General features: G+C 48.0%; 1 long non-coding RNA gene across 1 annotated transcript; it reads left to right on the top strand.

Annotated features, from left to right (window-relative positions):
• Nucleotides 1-275: 275 nt before the first annotated feature.
• On the top strand, nt 276-8,166 carry LOC140214066 (uncharacterized). Its single transcript, XR_011890983.1, has 3 exons — nt 276-633; nt 7,890-8,002; nt 8,106-8,166. It is a non-coding gene; the product is annotated as an uncharacterized lncRNA (long non-coding RNA).
• Nucleotides 8,167-27,878: the final 19,712 nt, after the last annotated feature.

The raw sequence follows: 27,878 nt of genomic DNA, 5'->3' as shown, positions 1-27,878 counted from the left end.
CGTCGAGGCCCACACGTGACGTGGCGGCTCAGCCAATGAGAATTTAGGGGCTGGTTCGCTGCTACAGACGCCGGCCTTTTCGCTCAGTCGGCCATTTGATGCTTTCGCCCATTACCGTCTTCCAACCTTTACGGCTGTGACGGCTGCACTGCACACTCTCAAATGGAAGGAAAGATGAATCCGCTCCGTAGGATTGCAATAGTATACCTAACATGACAAGAGGTGGTCTAAGACTGTGAAGCTCAATATTGCGATTCGCTATGCAAGAGCGTTGTTAGAGCAGGAGGTGCGCAGAGTGGTGGCGTATTTACTGGCGGTTCTCAGTATTACTGCACTATACTGCTCGCTCCAAGCTGACGCGTATCCTTCAAACCTGATGATATCGCTAAAGTGCATGCAAAGATAAGATGCCAAATTAAGATGAAACTTGTGCAACGCACAAGCTTGGCTAATCGTCAGAAACATCGCAAATGTGCAACGAACACGCATCTAATATTCGGCCAATATATCCGCTCTCTCACCAGGTTTTGGGCACGGCAAAGAAAGGTGTGGCAGATCACTCGCTGACACTCTTGTGTGCAAGGCATCGCACTCGCGAGACTTCCGCTGCTCAAGGGTTCCGCCACGCAGAAGGTATGTTATTCATTTATTTATTTATTTATTTACATCGTACTGCAGGCCGTGTGGCCCAAGCAGGAGGGGCAGGGTGACAAAATAAAAAATACGCGTACAAAAGGCAGAATTGCAAAAATATGAAATTTGGGAAATTAAACAATATACCACGAAACAGCAATGTTACTTAGGATATACTAATAATATGAGTATGAATTGATTCAGGGGAGGTCAGATAATGGAAAGGGATTAGGTTCTATCTTTCTATAGTTGGAGGAAAGAAAGAAAACTCAAAGTGGTTAAAGAGAGCGAGGGGGGGGGGGGAATGACGGGTTTTCCTGGATGCAGAAAGAGTTTATTTATTTATTTACTTATTTATTTGTTTATTTATTTATTTGCAATACTCCCAGTCTCAGTGAGAGCAAAGCAGAGGGGCAGGATTTTACAGAAAGAAACAAACAGGTAATGTTATATGGTACACTAAACGAAAAAAAGAAAAAAGGGAAAGGCTTCCTTAACTACTGACAAAATCACCAATGATGCAATACATTTGGTTGGTATCACAGTATGGCTAAAACAATAGAACAATGTAGTTGGTATAACAATATAACAATACTGCATTGCTAGAACTTATACAAAAAATAACGATGTATGGAAAATAGTTATGTATGGGACTCGGATCTAAAGAAAATTTACGGTTTATGAAGGAGTAAAAGAACGTATTATTTTTCGCCTCGTTTGAATGGTGTCAGAACCATTTGTCCGCAGTAATTCAGTTATAGACGCGTCTCAGTCGTATTTAGAAAAAATTAATCGTATGGCGTTTCTCTGTATCCTTTCAAGGGCGTTAATGTTGATTTTGGTAAACGGGTCCCAAATAACGCACGAGTATTCCAATTTGGGTCGAATAAATGTCGTATAGGCTAATGATTTTACTTCATGGGATGCATGTTTAAGCTTATGGCGAAGTAGACATAGCTTTCTGAAAGCAGAAGAGGCGGTAGCAGCAATGTAGCTATTCCAATTTAGGATGTTAGTAATTTTAATTCCAAGATACTTGTACTCGCTCACTTCGGCCAATGGATATTGGCCAATAGAATAAGAAAACTTCAGGGGTATTTTTTTGTTTGTTTTACATAGAAGCACAGATTTATCTGAGTTAAGTTTCATTCCCCACTTGTTGCTCCACTCAAAAATGTTGTTTAAGTCTAAATGAAGAGATAGTTGATTAATAACTGTATTATTATCGTTAAAAATGATACATTCGGCTGCGAACAGACGAATATTGACAGGGGCCTCTATTACATCGACTATGTCGTTACAATAAATAAGAAATAGTAGTGGGCCAAGCACGCTGCCTTGAGGCACGCGAGAGGTTACTGAAAGAGAATCAGACTCCTGCCCATCAATCACTACGTACTGTTTTGGACGGGTCAAGTAAAGAGAAACCCAGGACAGGGTAAAGGCAGGAAGACCAAAAAATTCTAATTTACAAATTCATTGGTCATGAGGAGCTACATCAAAAGCTTTTTGAAAATCCAAAAATATCACATCTACTTGGGCAGCCTTGTCAAGGACAGAAGCAAACGAGTGAATGACTGTGCTTAACTGGGTGACTGTCGAGAGCCCCTTCCTGAACCCATGCCGGAAAGGAGATAAAATGTTACGCTCGTTTAAGAAATCATTAATATAGTGAGTAACAATGTGTTCAATTAATTTACAAGAAGAGGATAATATGGAAATCGGTCGCTAATTCCAGACTGAGCTTGAGTCACATTTTTTTTAATATAGGGACAACACGTGCTACTTTCCAATCGAGCGGAAGTACCGTGGAGTGTAAAGAGGCCTGAACGATTGCTGCAATGAATTCACTTAAGTGATCCGCATAACGCCGCAGGAAGGTGCTGGGAATGCCGTCTGGACCAACAGATGATTTTACTTGTAACCGGAGGAGCATGCTAAGTACACCATCATGAGAAATGTTAACGTCAGAAGAGAAGGACGCTGAAATTGGGAAGGAGGGTTCAGTTGGTGGGGAGAAGACACTGTGGAAGTGGTCATTTAAAAGGTTAGCAACAGCCTTGGGATCAGTTATTGGAATGCTGTCGTGGATAATTTTCGTTATGTATTTATTCCGTTCCATAATAAAGTTCCAGAACTTCTGGGGATCTTCCTTAATAAAATTTCGTAAAGTGTTACTGAAATAAAAATTTTTTGCTTCTACAATGGCCTCTGAAAGGGCGACATGAGCACTGGTTAAGTGTTATGTAGCTGTGCCTTTCTTTCTCACGCGTTTGGCTAAAGTTACGTCTTAATTGAATAGTGCGTCTATTTGGGTATGGTGTATGTTTTGCTGTCTTCTTAAGTTTGTTAGGTATAATTGATCATTGCAGAATAAACACATTGCTTTAAACTTTTCCCAATGTTCCAGAACGTCATTCTGGCAAAATTCAGAAAGACAAGAATCCAGATAATCCGTTCTCCGCACATCATCAGCTTGCGCAAAATTTTTCACAATGGCAGGCGCATGCGCGCCATGCTCGCGCCTAACATTCAACGGGAATGATACAACAATAAGTTCATGGTCAGACAGCCCAGGTTCGATAGATAGAGAATAATCGGAGAAGGAGCGTTCAAGAAAGACAAGGTCAAGGAGCGAACCACCACCAATACCAAATCTGGTCGGTTCACGAACTACTTGTACCGTGATCTTAAAAGAATAAGAATAAATTACTCCACAGTCAAAAGATCCACTCGTTGTCTGTGTCCTTCAACAACAACAACAACAACAACAACAATAATAATAATAATAATAATAATAATAATAATAATAATAATACCTATATAAACATAGACGCTTCGATTGAAGTAAAACACACCACTGCTTCTCTGCTCGTCTTTCTCCACACAGTGGAAGGGCTGGTGAATTTCTTATTCCATAATTTTGGAGCGCAGCTTTTAGGGGCCTGTTCCTGCGTTGACTGTCGGCGTCAGCGTAACCCAGCGAACGAGCACAGGGAAGTATAAAAGAGGGAACTGGGGGAGCAGCGGGGCACGAAAAACGCCGATAGCGAAGAGAGCGCGAGGAGGCAAAGCGGAGGAGGAAATGGGGCGAAAGTCTGGCTCTGTGGCGACGACCGCTACGAGATTGCACCTGACTAGTGCGTCGTCGTCTGTTCACCGATGACATGCGGAGAGCCCGTCGACCAATACCATACATGGATACAAAGCGCTGCATGAGCGGAGGTCTGTCTGCGGCGAGTGCTGTGAATCGCACGCACGCTTCACGCACGCGCTGCCCCTCGCGATTTCTCGATCAGCGAGGCAGTCGCGCCACACTTTGCTTCGATTGCAATGGATCGCATGAGACAGATTGTGCGCGCCAGCGAATACATTGCGAAATGAAAACGCGTATAGGTTTCGCATTATAATTAAGGACCGTCGTAATCGTCGGCAAATTTTTTACTCCAGAAAGATACGATGTAACCTGGGCCGCACCCGAAGGCGGAACAATATCTCGCAGCATCTTTGTAGCCCACAGCTATGATGAAAGGACTCGGCAATAAAGCCGGCCCCGACCGGTGGGTGTGCAGTTTAGCACAGTGTTCCAAAGCGTTAGCTTCCACGAGTCGAGAATCGTAAAAACCGACACGCTCCCGGTCGTGAGCGCGAGGAAGAAACTGATTAATTCTAGTAGCCGAATGGAAGCTAGAGCGCACAAACTTAAGTGCTTTAGCTCGTGCTATGTGGGACGCGATGTATTCGTGCCAGTCATGTGAAACAAGTGTAACACAGTCGAACGCATTTACCGTTTCATTGTCACTTCATTGTAAAGGTCGCGCAGCGCAACAGCTCACACAAGAACAGGTCATTCCGTTCTAGATAGCGTTTCCATGAGAGAAGCATGCGTCTGGGTTTCGTTACCACCGTACATGAAGACAATTCAACCAACTCGGAGAGTGCTATTCGAGCCAAATGCTGCACGCGCGAGCCTACATCTTATTGATCATAACCACTGCGGTCACTCTGGCAATAATTGTACTCTTGTGAGAACCACTTCGTCATTGTTTAACTAACGAGAAAATCAATACAGTCTTTGTGCCCCATTTCGGTGACAGCGAAAGCCTCTAAACCCAATATCTCCGACGCAAGACTTTAAAAAGCACAAAGGCGATGTTGAGGATCATATTTGGCAAGGGCGCGCTTTTTGATTGACGAAAAACTCCACAACTTCGACTCAAACCCTCATTTGCAAGAAACATCGCGTCTCGGGAACATCACCGTGTAGGTGTGATGTCATACTTTCAGTAACCCAAGTTGACGTGAGAAAATGTTCATTGCAGAACAGTAGGTACGCGTTGGCTCCTGAGGCACGTACTTAGTGCCACACACCGAGTAGCGGCACTATACATACCCAATGATATGTATCTTATGCATTTTTGATACATCGCCTGCCTGCCTGCTTCCCCTATTTACATAATTAAGTATGCGACAATGTTAACGTGCGCAGCGAAATAACATCTGCAATATAAATACTGGAGCTCCACGTCCTAGCTTGCTGCGCCGGGCTTTGTTGGTGGGATGCACTTGCACCGCAATTTGCACTAGTTTTCTACTTTACATAGTACCTGGTACCGCGAACGTAGCCTTCCTCGTACAAGTGGCGACCTTTCTCAAAAGCAGACACACGAAAATGCGTTTTGTGTTATGTCAGTCCTTGAAATCTGCAGTGCGATATCAAAGGATGCACCGTGAGCGCCTTCGCCCCGTCGTCTGCTTCACATGCCAGTGCACTGACTTCTGCTGTTCGCGGCGCTGTTCACTTACACGTCGCTGATGCGCCGCTAGCGTCTTACGACGGCCGCCCGGTGCATATAGTTGATAGGAGCCATATAGTTATTGGACGGCAACAACGTCAACAAAAAATCTGAGGACACCTAAGCGCTTGTGAGTTGTGAATGCGAACGCATTAATGTCCAATTGGACGCCGCTGAGCGGTCCTTCGAGTTATGAACTCTTCGCAGGCAAGCGAGCGCGCCAAGACGCTTGAACAGCGCCTCCTAGATATTGCCACGCCTGTGCGCCTATTTCCGTGACGTCATGCTAATTTGCCAAACTGCCATATAAGCTGATGGGGACGCTCCCGAATAAGCCGCGGTGATTTCGTCATCGCCGCTTTCGTCACGCCGGGCTTGTCGATAGAAATTTTGGTCCAAGTAGCATGACGTCTTAAAGCAGAGTACACAGGCTTGTTATCCAGGAGTAGCTGATTTAGCTTAATAGGCAAGAGACTGGGCCTCTGAGCGTGGGGTCGTAGCTTCAAATCTCACTACCACCAATGCTTTTCCTCTCCCATTTATTCTGGTTTTTGCACAATAATTTCTTTATGGCGATTACCTTGGCGATTCTAGAACGCAGGCGATAGCTTGCGAGGACACGGAACGGGCAAATAACAAATGTCTCTGAGAGCGAGAGTGACGTGGCGTCGCGACAATGCCCTCTCCCCTGACGCAACACCTGCCGCGCCGGCTCGGCACAGGTGTATTCTGCCGCCACCTATGCTCCGTCAAGGCACGCACATCGCGTGGCGTCGCAGCCAATGAGACATTAGGGGTTGCTTCGCTGCTACAGACGCCGGCCCTTTCTCTCAGCGGGTCATTTGATGCTGTCGCCCATTATAATCTTCAATCCTTTACGGCTGTCACGGCTGCGGTGCACAGTCTGAAATGGAAGGAAAGATTGAACCGCTCCAGAGGATTGCAGTACAATACCTAGCAAGACCAGAGGCGGCCTAAGAATGTGAAGTTCAATATTGCTGTTGGCTATGCAAGAGCTTCGTCGAGCAGCAAGTTCGCAGATTGGTGGCGCATTTACTGGCGGTTTTCAGTATTACTGCACTGTGCTGCCTGCTCCAAGCTGGCGGTTATCCTTCAAACCCGATGACTTCGCTAAAGTATATGTAAAGATAACATGCCACATTAAGGTAAAATTTGCGCAACACACAAGTTTGGCTAATCATCAGAAACATCGCAAGTGTGCAACGAACACGAATCTAATATTCTACCAATATCTCTGCTCTCTCTCCAGGTTTTGGACACTGCAAAAATGTGTGTGGCAGATCTCGCACTGACGGTCTTGTGTGCGAGGCATCGCACTGACGAGCCATCCGCGGATAAAGGGTTCCGCCACGCAGGAGGTATACGTTGTTGCAGGCTCTGCGAACGCCCCATATTGGCCTTAGAGCTCTTACAAGCTTCTCTTATCTGCACTTACCGGGACGCAGTATGTGACGCGGATGTGTTCGCCTGGCTCTGCCTGTGCTTAAATGAAAGGACAAAGGCTCCACTTGGGACTTTGCAAAGAAAACTTTCTGCTGAGTAAGCGGAACACGTCGCTAAAACTTAAAGTGATTCCACTCTGACTTTATTCCAATATCGTGACGTCATAGACTTAGTTGTTATGTACTTCGGTATTGCAGAGAATCGTTTTCTCTGCATCCACTCCACGAAATTTGATGAGGTTTGTTCCATGTGTATGACTGTTAGTAGCGAATTTTCTACTTCGGACATCAATTTTCTGACAAAAATTGTTGAAAATCACAAATGCCCAGAACACGGAACTGCCAAGTTTACAAAATTGGACGAAAAACGATACCACAATTCCGTGAATTGCATCTGACAGAAGATCTAAAACATAAAAAACTGACTTGTTATTCATGGCTATAAGATAGGCAGCTAATATGCGAGTAAGGCTCTGCTAAACACTTGCGAACAATGTAACAAAATCACGTAGGATATAAATTGATGTACCAGATTTGTCCTCTTTATATTCTCTAACTTATGCAATTGACAGAACTGGGATATGTGTTTGGATGCAGCGTTACGGATTTGTAAACTTCGCGCTTCTGTTTTTCTCTTTTTTTTTTAAGCTAGGAGATTTTCGGCAGTTTTCGTAACATTCAGGTCTAAAATAAAAATTCCGCTTCCAACAGTCATTACAACGTACCTTTCACTCTCAGAAGCACCATAATTTATATAGTCGGCCCAGGGGTTATCTCGGAAATGCATTTTTGCGTGTTACATTTATTTGAATAGGTGACATCGGAGTTGCACCCGTGCTAAAGCCACCCAATCTTACTACAAATAAATGTTCTCTCTCCCTCTCTCACTCTCTTTTGCTCTTAAGCAGGACGTGTTCAGAATCTTGCAGGCACACCCGTTGCATTTCAGTTGCACCAAGCTGGAAGCTGGCGTACCTGTGCATTCTTGTCCTTCCAGCTTTCTCGTTGCTTCATCCACACTTGACGTCAAGTCTTGTTCGCCTTGGAGGCAGCAGCGGACCTCGAAAGGCTTCTGCTTTTATGCCACTCACGGAACGCACACTCACGCAGGTCAGCTGACTCCCTATTTTATGCACGCCGATGGTGGTGAGTTCCAGATAGTCACGCGTGGTTGCAACATAAACGTTGCACGCCATTTGCTTCATCTGCGTAGACATCCATTTGTCGGCGAAGTTGGTGACAAGCTTGTTTTGCGAGACGACGGAAGAACTAGAAGGTGAGGAAGGCTCACCTGAAGACGAATACGCTATTTTGCCGTTGAGGTGCACGGAAACGGTACGTCATTGTCACACGTTTAAAAACACGAAATGTCTAAGCACAAAGTTATAAAACATAAATATTCCCCAGGTGTATGCTTATTCTTGATTCAGATAGCTTCCTGTGAAAAGTGTAGCAATGTTTTTTTTATTATTATAATTATTAGTATTAATACTTCTCACGCAGCCGACACCGCTGGAATTGTGGGACCACGTTCTTTCGCGGTATCGGTCGCGCAATTTGCCTCCATAGCCTCTGCCAAGAAAGGTTGTCCGCGAGTGTAGGTGACGATTCCTCCACGCCTCGTTTCAAATCGGATAGTAATAGACAATCAGAGCGGCTATTCGCACAGCACTGCAATTGGAGCCGGATCTTTAGGTATGCTGTGATAGGACTCTCGTTTGGGCCACAGCAAAACCACAAGGTTTGCCTAAATCTTTCTGTAAACTACAGCGTTCTGACTGCAGGTATATAAGTGTGTTAGAAGCCAATGGCGATATTTCGCACGTGGCAGGGAAGCTTATTTTAAAGCTTCAATAACATTGTATCACAGCCGGGTTTACGCGCGAATGTCACTCCTCTATTTTTAAACATTCCAAGCATTTGCATTCTTGACCTCGGTTCAGCGTTGATATGCTTCGGAAAAGGTACTCGCTCTTTTGCCATTCTCAATCTGGATACCCTCGTAACAATGGCATCCCTAACGACATCGCTAACCGTGGTAAGCTCAGCTACACAGCAGGAGAACCGATGGTTAGGCGGGCTAACCTCGGTCAGCGTGGCCGTGGTTACCGTTAAACGTGATTAGGGAAATTGGGCAGCAGGCAAATCGGCCATAAGCATGCTAACCACGCTTGACGCCAAACCGAGCTCGGCAGCCTCGCCTGGGACGTGAGGGGTGACGGATATATCGTCGGCAGAGTGCAGATTGGGCTCGTCGAAAGTCGGTCGCGTAGGTCGCTAGAACGTCGGGTATTCCCCTCTGCACTGCGTACAAATCAACAGTAGGAGCTTTTTATCCCCGCCTATCACAAGAACTACTAGAGCTAAAGATACCTAACACCTTGAAGAACACAAATTTTATTGGAATAGGTTGAGGCATTCATTTTTTTCTTTTCCGAATGCAGTAAGGGAATGGAACGTGTTCTCCAATGATCGTAAGGACAAGCATTCCACCGAATCTGTGAGCTATCTGATTATATTTACTATTCCTAAAATGGTTGATTGTAAAATAAAGTTGACGCTTATTTCCACTTCGTTGTTATGGTCACCTTATCCTTGTTACAATTGTCATTCACCTTTATTTCTGATTGAATATGGGAGTTCGCTTTTTTCTTTATGTTACTGTGTTCCCGTGGTTGGTTGCGCAGTGCTCGATTATTTTCACCCCTGATTGTTTCGCGGCTCTTTACTGCTTGACTGTTTATACGCGAAACACCACGTAATATGTTTCGAGGATCTCACTTGGTATTCTAGTAATTTAATAGTTATACAGATCCAGCGCATATATTGTAATCTACGTGATGCGGTAAATCTAATGCCATAAATCTACCTACTTCGCGGTTCTGTCTTTGAAATGGAGAAAACGTCACACGCCGCGGTCATCTCAAAGAGCTAGTTTGGGCTGGCACCATAAAACTGCACCAGCGGTTGCGGCCTTCAATGGTTAGAGCATCGTGCTGCTGTGCAGTGGGACGAGATCTCCATCTGGCCCGTAAATAATTTATTTCTTTAAGAGGAAGCTTTAGCTCGAGTGCTCCAATCTAAATACATGTAAAAGGAGAATTCGTTTTTCTCGGCAACCACTGCACGAAATCTGACGAGCTTTGTTGCATTTAAAAGACAAACTTAATGTTTAGTGACTGTTTGTTTCGAATTTTTGAGTTAGGTCGTAAATTTTTTATTAAAAATTGGCAAAAATCAAAAATTTTCAAAAAACGAAACTATCAAGTTTACAACTCTGTAACCAAACCACTAAAAATGGTAATACAATTCTGTGAATTCCATCTAATAGTACATCTAAAGCGGACAAAATTGATATGTTACACATAAATATAAAGAAATTTAATCGTAGGCAAATACAGCTTTTGCAAGACCGTTGTAACCAACGTAACAAATTCACGTAAGATGTAAACTGACGCATTGGATTTGTCCGCTTTGAATGATCTAATGGATGCCGTTTACAGAACCGCGATATCAGTTATTGATGCAGAGGTATGAATTTGTAAACTTCGTGCTTTTATCTTTTTTCAAACGCTCAATTATTTGAAAATCGTTTTAAGAAAATTCAAGCCCTAAATCGAAATTCCGCTTCCAACAGTCACTAGAATTTGACTTTCTCTTTCAAATGCAACAAATTTCATCAAAATCCGTCGAGGGGTTATCTCATAAAAACGTTTTTGCGTTTTGCATGTATTTGAATAGGCCGCGTCGGAGCTTGGCCCGAGATAAAGCTTCCTCTTAAGTGTGAGCTATTCGACAGGACAGCAGCAGCACCCAGCATCCACGATCGGGAAAGTCCGGGAATCTTTGCGAAGAAGGCTTTGCTCTTAATGCGACGACCTATACGCTGAACGCAAGTCTTCCCGCTGACGAAGTATCGTACAATGTAAAGCGAGTGTGGCCGAAAAATGACAATTTTAACAAGCGCTACCGCTATGCAGGGATATGAAGTTCATTATGGTCACATTGGACTGGTTTTTATGCAGATTAGATTCATATTGTGTGTTATCGTGAGCAGAGGTCCCGCGTTCAGCAACCGAGCCTGCGCGCCCCACTTTCCGTCGTGTTTGTGTTTGTTGCGATTATCATTTGTGTTGCACGCAATTAAGATCGAAGCATTTTCACAGCGATTTTGTTGCTGCATTGTGTGTTGCCGTAATGTGTGTTGCCGTAGTATCTGGTGCCGTAGTGTGTGTGTATGTGTTCCCGTAGTACGTGTTGGCGTAGTATGTGTTGCTGCAGCATGTAGTATGTGGAAAGTATGTGGCGGTGGCGATTCGCGCCGTGGTCGTTATCGGAGATGCAAAGAAAGGCTAGTGACGCATCTTGCATCCAGGACCTTAAGTGGTCATATTGCGAGGGCGTCTGCAGATAGGCGTAGCGCAACCCCGGCGTGGGTACATAGAAAGGGGGGGAGGGTAGAGGAAGGGGGAGGTTGTATTCTAAAACTGTCCTCCTAGTCGACATGTCCGTTTTGCCTGCTGGTGAAGCGCTAGCTGATTAACTTGGCTGGAGTACGAGAGACAAGCATCCAGCCAGTCGTCTTTTCACTGGTTCAACTCCAGCTTGTGAGCAGCGACCGCAACGAACAGTCCACTGGGCGTACGCGTAAGGAATACCCTACACCCCTGCATGAAGCGTACACGAATATGCGACAGGAAGCACGCATCGCTTAGAAAGCTTTTCGTGGCATTCAAGCAGTGGCAAGGAAGAAATGACATGCTTGGTTATTACGTGCCAAAATCACAATCTGCTTATATAAAAGCACGTCACAGTTCGGTGCTGCGGAATAATTTTGACCCTCTGGCATGTTGCGCGGGCGTTCTTATATTCCGCCCCAACGGAATGCGGTCACCATGGGCGGGATCGAACCCGCGACCTGTAGCTCAACTGCGCAACGTCATAGCCACTCGGCTACCGCGGCGCGTTGTGGCAAATCAGAGTCTGGTCATTTTCGACAAGTGTGACAGCGCAATTTCACTGCTGAGCTCTTTGTCAGGTGTGTCCTAATAATAAAATTCGTGCTTCCGCCCGAAAGGTGAAGCACCGATTGCGATAGCAAATTAGTATATAGCTGCACAAAGTAAGGAAAGTAGCTTTATGGGCCATATGAACTTGTAAACATTCGCTTACTTATTAAATTAACAATGGTAGGATATGTAAGCGTGACTCAACGAGGACGTAGAAACAAAGAGACACACAGGGACAGCGCTGTCTTTGTGTGTCTGCTTGTTTCTACGTCCTTGTTCAGTTGCTCTTACACATTCTAGAAGAGTTGGCTTTTGGGCTTGTCGTTGTTCACCTTTCTTTTCCCGTGTTTTTATCGCGCTAAGTTACTACTTCAAATACACATTCTGGCATGGATTCAAACGAACTAGCGCGTCAACGTGTTTTAACTAAATTAACCAGCACGATGTCGCACGCGCACAGTTAAACATGAAAACATCTCGGTCACTGTGCGCCGAAACCGGCTGTGAAAATTCTGGAGTGAGGAATCGCGGCAGCAGCAAGCGAATCGACCTTCATGTATGTCTCGCTTCAGCGCTAACGAAATGTCGAAATCACAGCGCATACGAAGTTACCCGCACTACGCGCACTCTGCAAACATCGCAGACCGCTTTCGAGACACACGAGCGCCGGCTACGCGTCTACTACGGCGTCCGCCAAAGCGTCTACTACGGTGTCCTCGGTTCGGTAAAATGTACAGGCGTCCATCATTTCATTCCAAAGCACTGCAATAACGTGCCGTCATATTTACGGCAGTTTTCCGTAAACAATACATACGTGTGTAATTTCATCCAACGGCACCGCTAAAAAACGCGCTGTCACTTACAGGATTGTCCCGTAAAAGACAAAAGGGGGTCTAACTTGATTCTGTGGAACCATAATCACATGCCTTCATTATTACCACAATTTTAGCAGCTTTTCTGTGAATTTTCCAACTGTGCATTTGGATGAAAGCGAACCTGCTACATTTATTATTCCTCATAAGAATACTATCCCGTTTAGTAGAAACGTGTCCTTCCTTACCCTTGCTACAAAGTATTTGCTTTACCGGCTACGAGTTATATTATCGTTCACGAGTTATACTTTAGATGCGCACAAAGACAAATAACAAAATAAAAACACTCTGAAAAAGAGGTGGCTGGCAATAAAACGAAAGATACAGCTGGTGCCAACATGAAGGTATTTTCGTCCTTATTTCATGTTCATTAGAAGTCACGTTACCTGAACAAAGAAGACAGACTATTTTTTTTAGGAAAAAGCATGCAACCAAGAAATCTTAGCAAATAATATGACCTAAATGATAATAAAGTAACGCCGGGTGAAAGAGACTCTATCCACAAATTGCTCTGGACCGCGTTTATGACGTCGCGTCAAGATTCGAGAGTGGTTTGCTAGTCTACACATGGTAACGGAATGGAGGGGGGGTGAAAGATGGGGAGGAGAGAGCACATAACAAAGCACAAACATCCTCAGTTACAGTCCGTCATTCTTGCGTGGCAGGTGACATCACAGTCACAGCCGCTTGTCCAAGCGCGTCTCTTTCAAAAACCGAAGTAGTCCGTTCGTCTCGTTCAGCTGCGATGTCTTCGGTCGGCGATATGTGGAAATCGTTCCAACTGACAATGGTCTATAGCCAAGGTGCGCCAGAAGGGACGCCAGGGAGTGTCTCTGAACATTATCTTCGGGACAGTCGCACAGAATGTGTTCTAGCTTCTCGTCGCAAAGATAGGCATTGCAGAAAGAGTTGTTGGCTATCCCTATGCGAAATCAGTAAGATTTCGTGAATGCCACCCCTCCATATGCGATAAAGCAGAGCGGCCTCTCTTCGGCGCAGTCCAGTTGGCATACAGAGATTCATCAAAGAGGGCAGGTGGTATTGACGATTGCTGCGGTTGGTCTGGCTGCTTGGTGTGCACCATAAAGAGAGCTTCATCTCCTGTGCAGGCACTCGAAGTCTGCTGGCTGCGTCGCAACGTGAAAGTGGGATGGCCTCTTCCCGTGTGTCTTCAAGAGCTGCCCGAGCGGCATTATCGGCGCCTTCGTTTCCTATGACGCAGCAGTGACTTGGCAGTTACTGAAGTGTCACGTTGTGTCCTTTCTCTTGTGGTGTGTGGAGTAGGCATCAAATATTGAGTACGAGCTGTTCGTGTGGCCCGCGACGCAGAGGTGATATCCCAGATTGTAGGGCGGCCTTTGAGTCACTGAAGATTGACCATTGCCAAGGTTGTTCCCGATTGACGAAACAAATCGCAGCACGAAGAGCAGCTAGTTCTGCAGATGTCGATGTCCTTGAGTGGTCAGGCCTAAAGCTGATGGTAATAGCTCTTTCTGGGACAACCACAGCACCGGAGGAACACTGGATGTTTGTGAAACCACCAGTATAAGTATCTACACTGTCCGCATACTTCTTGTGCAGAAGAAGGAGATACAGTTGCTTCAGCACAGGCGACGACAACTCAGACTTTTTCCCGTTTCCTGGTACACTGAGATGTACTGCGGGGATGATGAAGCACCAGGGGGTACCGATAATTTAGATGCAGCGGTGAAGCCCGAGGAAAGTTTGTCGTTGCATTTGACGATAGCTTTAGAGAATGATGCTTGGTGCCTGTCTGTAGGTAGCGTTGCAAGGTGGTGATAGGGGGATCGTGCAAAATGTCTGATGTGCGTTCTCAGGGCTTCCACCGTAATATGAGTAATCGCAATAGTTGCCTCGGTTGACGTGCATCTGGTCAAACCAAGGCAAACTCTGAGTGCTTTAGCTTGTGCTGCCAGCAGAACAAGAATATTTGTCTGGCAAATGTTGTGCAGTACATGTAGCCTATATCTTAAAAAACCGAGAAAGAGAGCTCTGTAGAGTTTCAGCACTGCGTCTACTGACATCCATCACGTCTTTCCTGTCAAGTACTTAAACAACTGGTTAGTTGCTGTCAGGCGGCGTTTCATGTACGCCAAGTGCGGACTCCAACAGAAGTCTCGGTCAATAATTACGCCAATAAATTTGTGGGTTCCCACATAGTAAATGGTCGGCCCATTGATTCAGATGATATAAGGCGTCATTCGTTTGCAAGTAAATGCCACTAGTGTATTTTTCTGGTGATATGCTGAGATCTTCTTTACACAAGTAGCTGGCTGTCAAAGTTGCCGCTTTTTGAAGCCGCGCACGTATCTGAGGACGTGTAACTGCCGAAGTCCACACCCAGATGTCGTCTGCGTATATTTCAATCTGTGTGGTAGTTGGCAAGTATTCAGCAAGTCCACCAAGAGCGAGGTTGAATAGCGTCGGGCTGAGAGCCCCGCCTTGAGCAACACCCCTGCTGGTATAGCGTCACGTAGTTGGGCCATCGTGCAAGGTCTGCGTTGACTTCCTGAACAGCTTTTTCCATTCAAGACATTCGCTCTTTTCCAAGGGCGGCAAGATATTGATGTCATAGAAGGCTTTTGTGCGCGGATCGCAGACCAAGCGACTCGTCCAGATCCTCCTGCCCGAGGTGACATCCCCCGTTACCGTGATGGCCGCATGGACCTTCCTTTTACAATGGAGGAGTTCGAGGCGGCACTAGCTCTCTGCAGGCGCTGTTCATCTCCGGGTCCAGATGGTATATCATACCGAGTCTTGTGCTATCTCGGAGAATCCGCACGGAGAGAATTCTTGAGTCTTTACAACTCCCCATGACAGGAGGGAAATGTTCCTCGTGAATGGAAAGTAAGCCGCCTGGTGCCACTCTTGAAGCAGGGCAAATCCCCACTAGCGCTCACCACTTACCGCCCAATAGCGCTGGCCATCTGTGTAGGAAAGATAATGCAACGGATGATCCTTGGCCGCCTGGAATGGTACCTTCTCACTACAAGATTTAGCCGAATTCCATTTCTGGTTTCCGACGTGACCGCTCTTCTATCAACAATTTAGTTGATCTCATTTTATATGGTTAGCATGAAAGGTCCCGTAAGCGTTTATCTGCAGCTTTATGTTCAGATGTGATAGGCGCATACAATAACGGATTACATGAGGCCATTCTCGACGTCCTTGCGACGGTTGGCCTAGGTGGTCGAGTCTTTTTGTGGATTGCAAGTTACCTATCTGCAAGATCAGTGGCAACAATGTGCCGCTCTGCGCAGACGAGTTCCCTCCTAACATGATTTGAAGTTATTGATGCTGCAAAGTATAATTTCCTAGTAGCTGGTGATTTCAAAGTTCCGTCTATGGTTGGGGTTTCTTCACGCACGACTTCCATATCTTTATCATCCCTTCTCTGTGAAAAGTCTTAGATTAACGAAATTTAATGCGCTTCCAAATTCAGCTGGCAGTGTTAGGGACCTGATTCTGGCTAATATCTGCGTTCCTGAATTTTGTGTTGCGTTTAGCAGTTTGGTTCTTGTTGACCGATGGCATCTTCAGCACAAATACGCAATTTTTTTAGAGGTGATTCGTGTGTTGAGCGAACATGTTCGTTCGTTTGTTTTTCCCAACAGTGACTATCCAAGCCTTCACCAATATTTCAGTGATGCCGAATGGTCTGAATTGTACCGTGCAATAGATGTCAGCAAAGCGGGTGGTATCCTTAACAGTGATGTAAAATTTGCTTTGGCAGCCTTCAATACCTGCAAATAGTTTTGTCCTGCTCGCAATGCCACATGGTTTTCTGAAGGATTGCATGGTTTAATTCGTAAATCATCACTGCGTAGCGACATCCATGCGTACGTTAAGTTTGTCGGCAAATAGGTAAAATGCGATCCCAAACGTTTCTGGACACATGTAAAAAGATTACACTTCCGAGGGGGCTGGGGTTAATGTCATAAGTCATCCCATCTCTAGGAATTCTTGAAATGTAAAAGAGTATCTCTAATGCATTTTTTCATCGCTTTTCCTGAATACAGCGCAAGTTATTAGCTCTGTTGACTGGCAGTATATCTGCAGTGACTGTTTCAACTTTTCATGTTTTTCAGAAGACGATATCGCGGCCGCCGTAAGTAAGTTGAAACCGAAGCCTTCCCTCGCTTAAGAGCCGTATACCAATTTTTTTTTATCATAGGCTCTTCTCTTTTTCTTCCTCTCCTTACGCACGTCCTTAATCTTTCTTGCGCCCACGCGCTTTTTCTTTATGTTGCAAGAATGCAATAGTCGCGCCAGTTAATGAAAGTGGCAGCATAAATGACGTTCAAGGTATGGTCCCGTGTCCCTCTTGTCTCCGTTTGCCAAATTGTTTGAAAAGTTGTTTTTGCACCATCTGTCGCTATTTCTTTAAGCATAAGATTAGTATATAACAGCATGCCTTTCTTCATGACCGATCTGTGCAAACAAAGCTTAACTCCTTTCTTGATGCTGTGGGGCCCGCTGTTGCTAATCGGAGGAACAATTTAGGGTATATTTTCGTTCCTCGCGCTTCCCAACTCTAGTTGCGTCCGGCATATGACTGTTTGCTCTGCATCGACATCGAATGCAAACGCACCGGCATGTTCACACCTGTTGCCAACGGCGGTTCTCGCTGCGCTAAGCTGTGTGAAATGGCCCGTGCCTTAAGATTGGACTAGTTCCTAAGACATTAAGAATGACGAAGCATCGCAAAGATTAAAGTAACTGCAGCGGACAGTGAACGCGAACTTAACGGCATATGTTCGAGCGGCAAAGCATCTCAGGACACAAGAAAGGGAGAGCTATGGCTCCTTTTACAGCGAAGCTGCATATAGTATACCCTCCATCAGTGGTCGTTGTCCATCCGTCCAAGGGTCGCGTCGACACGAAAAAATGTTCGTCTCCAATTTGTCGCGAATGCTCTGTAGCCCTCAATCTAATGCAGGTATATTGGCAAAAGATATGATTAAATTGTACGCTAAGACGACTCTATCATTTCGCCAATTTTCCTTTACTTGTCCTAATTAGTTAATCCTCAGTGAAGTTGTAAACTTTCCAGAACTCCCGTCTGCGGTTGATACGTGGCCGCTTACGGAGGGAGTATGGTTACAGAAAATGGCTTTAAGTCTTGTTTTATCGGAACTATCCCGAAACAACTTGCAGGAAAATTAGCCGCTAAGGCGACTCTAGCATTACGCTCAGTTTTATCTACGTTTCATTATTAGGCAGTTCACAGTGAACTTGTACATATTGTGGAATTTCCGTTTGCTATGCGATGGTACTTGCACACGGCACTACGTCATGAATGGATAAGTTACTCCAAGTCAAAAGATCCATTCGTTGTATGTGTCCTTCAATAGTAATAATAATAATAATAATAATAATAATAATAATAATAATAATAATAATAATAATAATAATAATAATAATAATACCTATATATGCATAGATGTGTCGATTGAAGTAAAACAACACATCTTCGCTGCTCGTCTTTCTTCACAGAGTGGAAGGGCCGGTGAATTTTTTTTCAGAATTTTGGAGCACAAATCTTAGGTGCCTGCTCCTGCGTTGACTGCCGGCGTCAGCGTAACCGAGCTAACGGGCATATCGAAGTATGAAAGAGGGAGCATCTTTGTAGGAAACAGCTACAAGGAAAGGACGGGGGAATGAAAGCCGGCTTCGAAGGGTGAGGGTGCAGTTTTCTTTAATGCGAGGGTAAATGCCTCAGGGCATGCAGGGGTCTGGGATGGGGGTGTGGGATGGGGGAGGGGGGTTTCAGTGCAGGGCAAACCCACAGCAGGTGGTGGATGTCGGCTTCAGAAATTTCTGACTTCTGAGTGGACGCCCAGGGCGAGGCTATAAAGGGCGAAAGTGCGGCCACTTGCGAGTCACGGGAGGAGTGAGGTCATCCCCGACCCGGATCTTCTGAAGCGACACCTTTTCTGCACGGGTAAGACAGCGGGTAAGGTTTACCGCACACGGAGGTATGAGAGCAAGTGTGCGGCGCCGGAGGTGCTCCTTTCTTGTTAAAAGGAGGGTGGGATTACCAGGTGAAAGAGCTGAGGCAGTGACGATGGAGAGCTCGCTAGACGGGTCGGAGAATCCGCACGGCTTTGGAAACATGAAAGCTCGTGTGGGATTCATTCGATAGATATTGGCTGCGGTATGCATGCCAGCAGAAGATGGATATGTTGACATATTTCAGGCTGTGACGGAGGCGTCGCAGAACCCGCGCCGCCTGGAGGGCATCAGTGTGGATGACGAGGCGGAACGCGGGGGCCATGGGAAAGGCGCCCACCGAGCACTACGCTACTCGCACAGCAAGGAGCTCAGAACAAAAGGAGGAAGGAGGCTCTTGGATTTGAAACCGGGTCGTCATATCATGGGCAGGTGCGTAAGGGCAATAAATTGCAGTGGACGTTTCACAGCCCTGAATGCTTGCATCAAGGTAAAGCACGATGGTGCCAAGCGATAGTTGGTCATCTTGAGCTATAGTTCGGTCAAAAAGGGACGACGACGCGTGAGTTGATGTCGCGCGTCGTATATCAGTTGCCGTGTTATCGCTCAGCTGTACAAAACTCCAGGGAGGAAGAAGTGGCGATGGTGGTGGTATAAGGGAGTACGAGAAAGCATAAGCCCTGAGAACACACGTTGCGCGTGAAAGGCTGGCCTTAAGCCTGCGCGCATCACGTCGGTGCGGCACCAGCTCACCTAGAGTGTTCAGCTGTGCATTTTCTTGGAGAGCCACGATCGGGGTGATGCGGGGAAGGCAAGTGATGACCCTCATTGCCTCGCGATTAACAGCCTCAAGGCGATCACATCGTGCCCTCGTCAAATGCTGGGATCAGGCTTGATGAGCAAGGCGTGGTTGCACAACTGCCTGTTGAACAAGGCCGGTTGCACAAGATACCAGCGGGCGCCGCCCGTTATAGAAATAATGCGGATAATCCGACGTAATGTCTGAATCGCCTGCTTTTTAACGCTAGAGAGCCAAGCAGTTCCGGTTCCCCACTCGTGCCCCGTCAGACCCAGAATTTTAAAGTTGAACATTGTTGAAGGGGGGTTCCGCACAGACGAAGACGAATGGGTCTAGCCGAGAGTTTACGCCCGCCCCAGCGATTGGCGAATGACATTTAAGCAGATTCGCTGACGGAAAGCTAAGACCGACCGAAGAGGCTTAAGATGACGTCATATATAAAGCTGATTGAAGGGTAGTGGCTTGAGTCTGCAGGTCATGATGACTGCTCCAAACCGTGATGTCGACAGCGTACACCAGGAACTTTATGTCGGGTAGATCGTGTAACCGCGATGCCAGCGGGATGAAAGCAATATTGAATAAGGTGGGTGACAACACCGATCCCCGGGGTACGCCGCGAAGAGGGACACATGACCCGACGGCGTCCCCACTGAGGCGGATTGCAAAGTGTAGGTCTTCAAGGAAAGTTTTTACAAAGTTCCGTAATCTTGGGGAAAAATGCACCATGTCAATTGAAGCCAAGAGGGCAGCATGACTGATCTTATCATACGCCTTTTCGACGTCCATAGCGAGGACAGTACGGACACTGTGGCTACTAGTTGACGATAAAAGTGAGGACGACAAGACAGCCAGCCGATCTGGGCTGGCTAGCGGAAGCCAATTTGAGCAGGGTGGTAGAAACCGTGGTGCTCTAGCCACCACGACAGGCGTGTGGCTAGCATTTTCTGAGCAAGCTTGCACAAAATTGCCGTTAGGGAAATGGGTCGGAAGCTGGCAAGGTTGGTCGGCGGCTTGCGTGGTTTCCGAATCGGGATCACAATAGCCGATTTTCAGCCTGGAGGGACCACGCCATCTAGCCATACCTTGTTAATGGTGTCGAGGAGTTGAGGCAGCACAGCGCAACTCAGGTTATTGTAAGCCTCATAAGTAATCGAGTCTTGACCGGGTGCTGTCTTGCGACTGGTACCATCTATCGCTGCTAGCAACTCAGTCATCGTGAAAGAGCTTGCAATAACCTCTGAGTCTGCTGTAGATGGTAACATGTCGCTATGTGCCGGAATGCCTGCCGAGGAAGCACCATTGGTTGTTTGAGGCAAAACGTCCTACTCAGGAGAAACTTCCCGGCTGCTTCTCTGGCAAAATCATCCACCGACAAGCAAGCAGAGAAGTAGGGTGTGGCCGCCGTGTCTGGACGGCTGCAACCGTGTTCCATGGGACGGAACGTTCGCCAGAGAGAAGCATTCGATGTCTTGGATGAAAAGCGCTCACACCAGGTATGCCAGCGCCACCGCGAGAGGTCGCCTTCATATCTTCGGGCCTTAGCAGTAAGGAAATTCAGTCTTGTGCGTGCTTGTGCAGAAGGAGGGTCTCGGGATGCTGCCAGCTCAACATGTATGCGAGCAGCCTACAAGTTGAGCAGGCCGATATCCGGTGCCGGTCGATGGACGTCTACCCAGCTGATGGTTGTAGCTTCATTAACCGCGCTTTGTACGCGGTCAACAAGTAGCGATGACGAGTCCGCAGAGCTATATTGTAGAAATGAACGAAAGGTGTCCCAGTTCACCACAGTACACTTGCGGCGCAATCGGTGGGCCTGCGGCGGATGAAGGCCGATAATAATTGGGTGGTGGTCACTACCCCAGCAGTCGGGCTCCAGGTGCCATGTGGGAGTGCCGGGACCCGACCACCACGTAAAATCCGGTGCGTATTTCGTACATCGTGCTTGAGGCACAGCCCGCGTTGCTGAATCGGGATGTATCAGTAGTACAAACACAGCATCCGCGAAGGCGTCGCGCACACGCCTATCTCAAGGGCTAGAGGCAGGGTACCACCAATCTGGGTGATGGGCGTTGAAATCACCACCAACTAAATTAGGACACGCTGGGTATTGTCGACAGACATTCAATAACCAAACCAGATTAATCCTTGAAGAAGAGCCACCGGCTGGGCTTACGTAGTATGACGCTACCGCAGCAGTTGCCTTGGGTAACTTCACCACTACTGCCACTACCTCCTGACATGAGCTACACCAGTTTTCGAGAGAAAGGCAGTCCTGAGGATAGCGCGTATAAGTATACACTGCAGCCTTTCCTTTAGGGGCGGCTGTGCACGTGACGATCACTCATAGAAGGAGACACGTATCCTCTGAAGCCCGGATTGCTAGGCAAGGCGTTGGTCTCCTATAGTAACAAGGCCCACACCTGCAGCTTGTTCATACGTAGACGAGATTTAAGCTCCCCCATTTTCTTGGAGAGACCTCTACAGTTCCACTGCAGCACACCACAAACACCTGTTCCCGCCATTTTGACCACGAGTCCAGGCGTTGTAAAATCACAGATGTCAGTTTGCATAACTGGCTGACGGTGAACCGCAAAAGGGATGCTGTAGAGTTATCTGGCAAATGAGCAGAATACCTGGTTGACTGCGAACTCTGAGGTGGGGCGTGACAGAGGCGATGATGAAGCGGAATTGGTAGTTGTAGTTGTATGAGATTCCATTGCATGGCAGCGACTCGCAAGTAGTTCACGGTGCTGTCGAAGATTGGAACCCTCCTCTAAATGGCGGGCAATTTGATTGTCAAGTGCTGCCATATCACGCGGATGGTCCGGCGCGCTCTGCTTCTGTGTAACCAGCGGGCGACGGCGTTATTTGCGAACTTTGTCACTGTAAGTCTGTTGCGAATGGGGTGCCGGCGGGTCGGGCTCGGAGCGCTCTGGCCAGTCGTCGTCATCACTGGATCGCTGGAAACCTGTTAGATGTCGGCACTCTTTGTGTTCCAGCATGCGGAGGCCATTGCTTATGATTCCCGCGATGAACCTTCTGAGTGGCCTTTTGCTTTGTGGGACAAGTTGGAGAAGTGATCTCGTGGTCGTTGGTCTTGCCGAGTCCACATCTATAAGGCACTGTGCCAGCTAGTACAGCTTCATCGGGCGCTGTAAACGGAGAGGATCGGCGCATGTGGTCAGGTAGAAAACAGTTGTAACAATAGACGCCACTGGGTTTATATGGCCGAGGTCGTAGAATGCTGCCATAGTAGTATACGCCGGCTGGGGTAGTTGGTGAGCCCTGCAAGATGACGATGAGAGGGTGCCTCATTCTCATGTAACACGCTTGAATTACACGGCGCGTAGGACAGTAGAGCTCACGTGGGAGAGCAGTCTGGTCCTCGCAGTCGTGAACGTTGTAAACGACACGGCGCTGTGGGTCCGTGCCCTCTACCAGGTACACCAGGACCGGCACGGTGACTTCGCTTGTGATCGAGAGACGCTGAAGCGTTTACAAACTCTCGACAGCCGGCAATGTCAGGAGCCACACAGCGATGGTATTTGACTTCTTCCTGGCCGTGAAGCTGCGGAAGCTTGTGGAGCCAAGACAAGCGTCGAGGTTCGCCTGAATAATCCTCTTCGGAATCTCCGTGTGGCTTGTGGGCGCCAGAGCTGTAATGGTTGCTTTATATCAAACCGAGCTGGGTGTCGACAACTGGGTGGTCAGTCGTTAGACAGGAACGCTTGCCTTGGGAGCCGTTGTTGGCCGAAGACGAATATTGTGCAGATTGTTCCGAAAGACGCCTCAGGTAGCCGACGGTACAGATGGTAGCGCAGAAGACAAATCTGTAGGGGTACTTGGTTCGTCAAGCACAACAATTGGACCACCATTCCCAATCGGTGACTGGGAAGCCATCGCCGGGCTCCAGCCTGGGGCCAAATCACTCATGGTCTGATGCGCATTTTGGGAAGGCAGCGGGTGGGCTTTAGCCGACGTACTTGGGGCAGGGATCTGGCGCTGGGATCCAGGCTCAGGTGTCAGCTGCAGAGATGATGGAGTGGCATTCGCTGAATGCGAGAAAACCAGACTGCGCATGAGCGTCCGAAGCGTCCTCGGAGCGTCCTCGGCGAGGACCAAGGCCCTCATCGACTTTCACGCCAAGGACGAGCACGCAAGGTTCGTGGATGCGGCAGAATATCAGGGAGTCTGTGCGGCATTCGTAGCTACCGTCATCGAGGCGTCATCCGGCGCGACCAGGGCAGCGGCGAGCTTACGGCTCCGCGAGGCGTGTCAGGCGGAGGAGGTGGCCATTGCCCTGGCCATTGCCGACCCCGGGTGCCAGACAGTGTTTATGCGATTCGCGAAGTGCAGTGCGGAATTATGCAAAGGGCAAAGTGTGTGGTGAGGCTGTGCGCTTTCTGTGCTCGGCTGACCTGCAACGACAGAATCGGTATGTTCGAATGAAGTGGTTCCCGGCGCACGCGGGCAACGATGCGTCCGAGAAGCACGATAACAGCAACGAGACGGCACACGCAGTGCGCGAGCGCTAACAAACCGCGCCGCTGCAACCGACCGTCCAACGTGGTGTAGTGCCAAGGATCGCATGACGACGTTCAACGAACTCACACAGTTCCCGCCTGGCTCGAAGGACTTTCCCACCCCCGCACCTGGGGCCGAGCCGAGCGGAGGCGGTGCTGTTCAGACAATTGCAAACTGGTTCTTTACCCACCCCAGTGTTAATGACTCATCTATACCCTAAATTATATGTCAGTGATGTGTGCCGCGTGTGCCAGCGGGAGAGGGCCACCCTGACGCACATCCTATGGGATTGCACCAAGTTCCCCAATGAGGCTACGACAAGTACAACGATTCCGCCGCGACTCGCGGCTGCGACGGAATGCTACGACCACGAAAGCCAAACCTGGGCCGTCCAGCAGGTCTCGGCGGCTCTTGAAAGACAAAGGGCGAGCGAAACCGACGGATCGTTGCCCCTCAGGGCGACTGACCGCGGGAGTAACACGCGCTGGAGTTGAGTAGAGACCACCCGCTGAGAAGGCGTCAGGGCTCGCGTCACGGCGCCATTTAGTCATGGTGTCGTTCTGCAGGCGACTACATGAAGTTCTCTCTCTCTCTCTCTCACAGGAGCGATGAGGAGCCACCTTAGAAGAGATACTTCGTCGTCTTCCATTTTCGGGCGCAGTTGAAGACAGTGTTCAAAAGCGCTAGCTGCCACGAGACGAGAATGGTACAAAGCAACACTCTCCTGGTCGTGACGCGAAGATGAACCTCATTAATTCTAGCATCCGAATGGAAGCTAGAGCGCACACACTTAAGTGCTTTAGCTGGCGCTATGTGGGACGCGACGTATTCGTTCCAGTCGTTACAACGAAGTGTAATACATACGAACGCCTTTATGACAAAGTGCTTGCGGCGTTCGAAACTTTTCCTTCTACACGTCACTTCATCGCAAAGGATGCGCAACGCAAGAGCTCACACAATAACAGATCATCCCGTTCTACACACTGGGGTTTTCGTCTAGGTTTGGATCCCACGGAACGTGGCAAGGGTCAACGAATTCCACTGGAGCCAAATAATGCAAGCAAAAGCCTACGTGTTATCGCTTCTAACCACCATAGTGACTCTGGCAATCTTTGAGGTCTTGTGAGAAATGCTTCATTAATGTATGACTAGAGAGAATATCAGAACAACCGTTGTGCAGCATTGCCGCGGCAGCAAAAGCCTTTTAGCTCAGTATCTCCTATATAAGCACACAAATAGAACAAATGTGATGCTGCTGGTCATTTTTGGCATGCACGCTTTCTTTTTGAGTGTAGAAAAGCGCCACAACGTCGGCTCCGACCCTCATTTGCTAGAAAAATCGCGTCACAGGAACATACCGTGTAGGTGTGATGTGATACTTTCAGTGACTCAAGTTGACGTCAGAAAAGGTTCATTGCAGTGCGGCAGTTACCCGTTAACTGATGGAGCACGTACCAGTGGCCGCATAACACATACCCAATGGTAGGTATCTTACACATTTTTCATACGTCGCCTGCCTGCTTCTCCTATTTACATAATTAAGTATACGAAAATGTTAACGTGCACAGCAAAATACCACCTGGAATATGAATGCTGGAGCTCCACGTCTTAGCTTACCGCGCCGGGCTCTGTTGGTGGGGTGCACTTGCATCGCAATTTGCACTAGTTTTCTACTTCATATAGTACCTCGTACCGCGAACGTGGCCTGTCCTGTACAAGTGGCGACCTTTCTCAAAAGCAGACACGAAAATGCGTTTTCCTTAGGTGAGGGCTTAAAACCTGTACTTCACGATTTTGTCATTGAACTCGACAAGGCAATCGGCATCGAAAGTCGCCAGAATTACCGCGGTGAGTGGATTTGTTTACCTTGACACACCGAGCAACGAGCACTTCGACATATTCGAACACCGTTCTCCGAACGCCGCACGCGCCCCAGGAGCGGGCCCGCGTGGCCTCGCGAGCACCGAGAATGGCAGGGGAAACGAACGGCAGTGGTCACGAAATGGACATAGAGAACAATAGCCAAGACTCCACAGCGGTCCAGAGCAACATGGAATTCGACGAGAACAGCGGCAAGACGCTGAGTCAAGCTGGCCCATGGTTCCAAGCAATCAAGGCAAGAAAAAACAAGAAGGCGCTGAACGAGGACCGCATACAAGTGGGAGGAAAGCAAGAAACCCCCAGAACCAGCAAGGAGGACTGAACGCGATGAGCAACCCGAGAGTGGAAGCAAGCATGCAAGCCAACAGCAACCACCAACGGCAGCAAGATCAGGGAAGCCGAACCAACGGCAAGCCACCGCCGCGACGCGTGACGCCGCCGCTGCCAGAGAATGATTACGAGGTGGTATACCGACCAAGAACTGGCATGAAACTGCCCAGCTGGCCGGACGAGAAGATCACCGAAGGACTTGCTAGGGCAAGTGGTTCTCCTTTCAAAGAATTTTGCGCGAACGTAACCATCCATACGCAGTGGAAGCAGAACCTGATAATTGCCAGCACCGCAGACGAGGACTACGCACTGAAGCTCGGTTCCATCAGCAGCATCGAACTTGGGGCGGCCACATACGAGATGACGCCGTACATCAAACCGCTCCCAGGAACAGTACGTGGAGTCGTGCACGGTATCACTGCGTGTACGACGGAGAAACGACTTGCGGAACTACTAGCAGCCAACAACTGTGGCATCCTGTATGCGAGGATGCTCGGCAAATCCACCTCAGCAGTTATCACCTTCGAAGGTCCGCACATCCCTTTCTATGTGAAGGTGGCCGGCTCGTACACACGTTGTGGCCCATACCGCAGATCGGTACAGTATTGCAAGGCCTGCGGAGAAATCGGCCCCCGGCAGGACGTATGCCCCAACCCAGACAAACATATCTGCAACCGGTGCGGGGTGCAGAACCCACAAGCAGATCATGATTGCCAGTTGCAGTGCAAACTATGTGGATTACGTCACGAGACGGCAAGCAAGGAGTGCGAGAAAAGGCTCAAGCCAAGACCCCCACCTCTGTACGTGAGGGAGATGAGTCAATCAAGAGGCCGACAACCGCCTATAACAAGGGAGACAAGTTCAAGCTCCTCGCAATATGGAACAAGTAAGCCACAGCAACAACAGCAGAAGATCACCTGGGCGGAAGTGATAGCCAGTTCCAAGTCGACAACCGACTCATTTCCCTCACTGCCGACACAAGAGCGAAATTCGAGATACGAGGAAACCATCTCCTCTCTTAGAAGGCAAAACGCCGACCTGATGAAGCGGAATGAAGTGCTCATGAAACGTCTAGAAGAGCAAGAAGGTTGTCAGGAGGAACGCGACAGAAGAGCTCAGGCCAGGGAACAAGCCCTGGAGAGGAAGCTCCAACATTTCATTGACGAATTGCAAAAACAGCAGAAACTGACCACAACACCAACGCCGCCGAGGGAACATACTCCCCCGATGGAGGACCTCGATTCGGGAATAGAGTACAAGATGAACAAGGCCCGAACCGAAGACAAGGCCGACCTGAGAAATGAGTTCCGAGCCGAACTGGCTCAGGCCGTCGACACCATAAGCAAATCTGTGGCAGCCACCGTCCAAGCAGTCGTACAAACGCTCCGCCAGGAGATCACCCAGATGGGCAATGAACTCAACCAACGCATCTCCATTCTAGAAAGGGAAAAAGAGCAGGCAAGGAAAAAGCCAAAATACCCCATCAGAGAAGCCCAGATGAACGAGACTCTGGGAAGCCAAGATGGCGAATAAGATAGCAAAGAAGAAAGAAGCGACCGAAAGCCTCAAAATTTGGCAGTGGAATTGCAGAGGAATAA

The sequence above is a fragment of the Dermacentor andersoni genome, chromosome 11, assembly GCF_023375885.2.
Source record: "Dermacentor andersoni chromosome 11, qqDerAnde1_hic_scaffold, whole genome shotgun sequence".
Taxonomy (NCBI): Eukaryota; Metazoa; Arthropoda; class Arachnida; order Ixodida; family Ixodidae; genus Dermacentor; species Dermacentor andersoni.
This window is presented reverse-complemented; position numbering and strand designations above follow the sequence as displayed.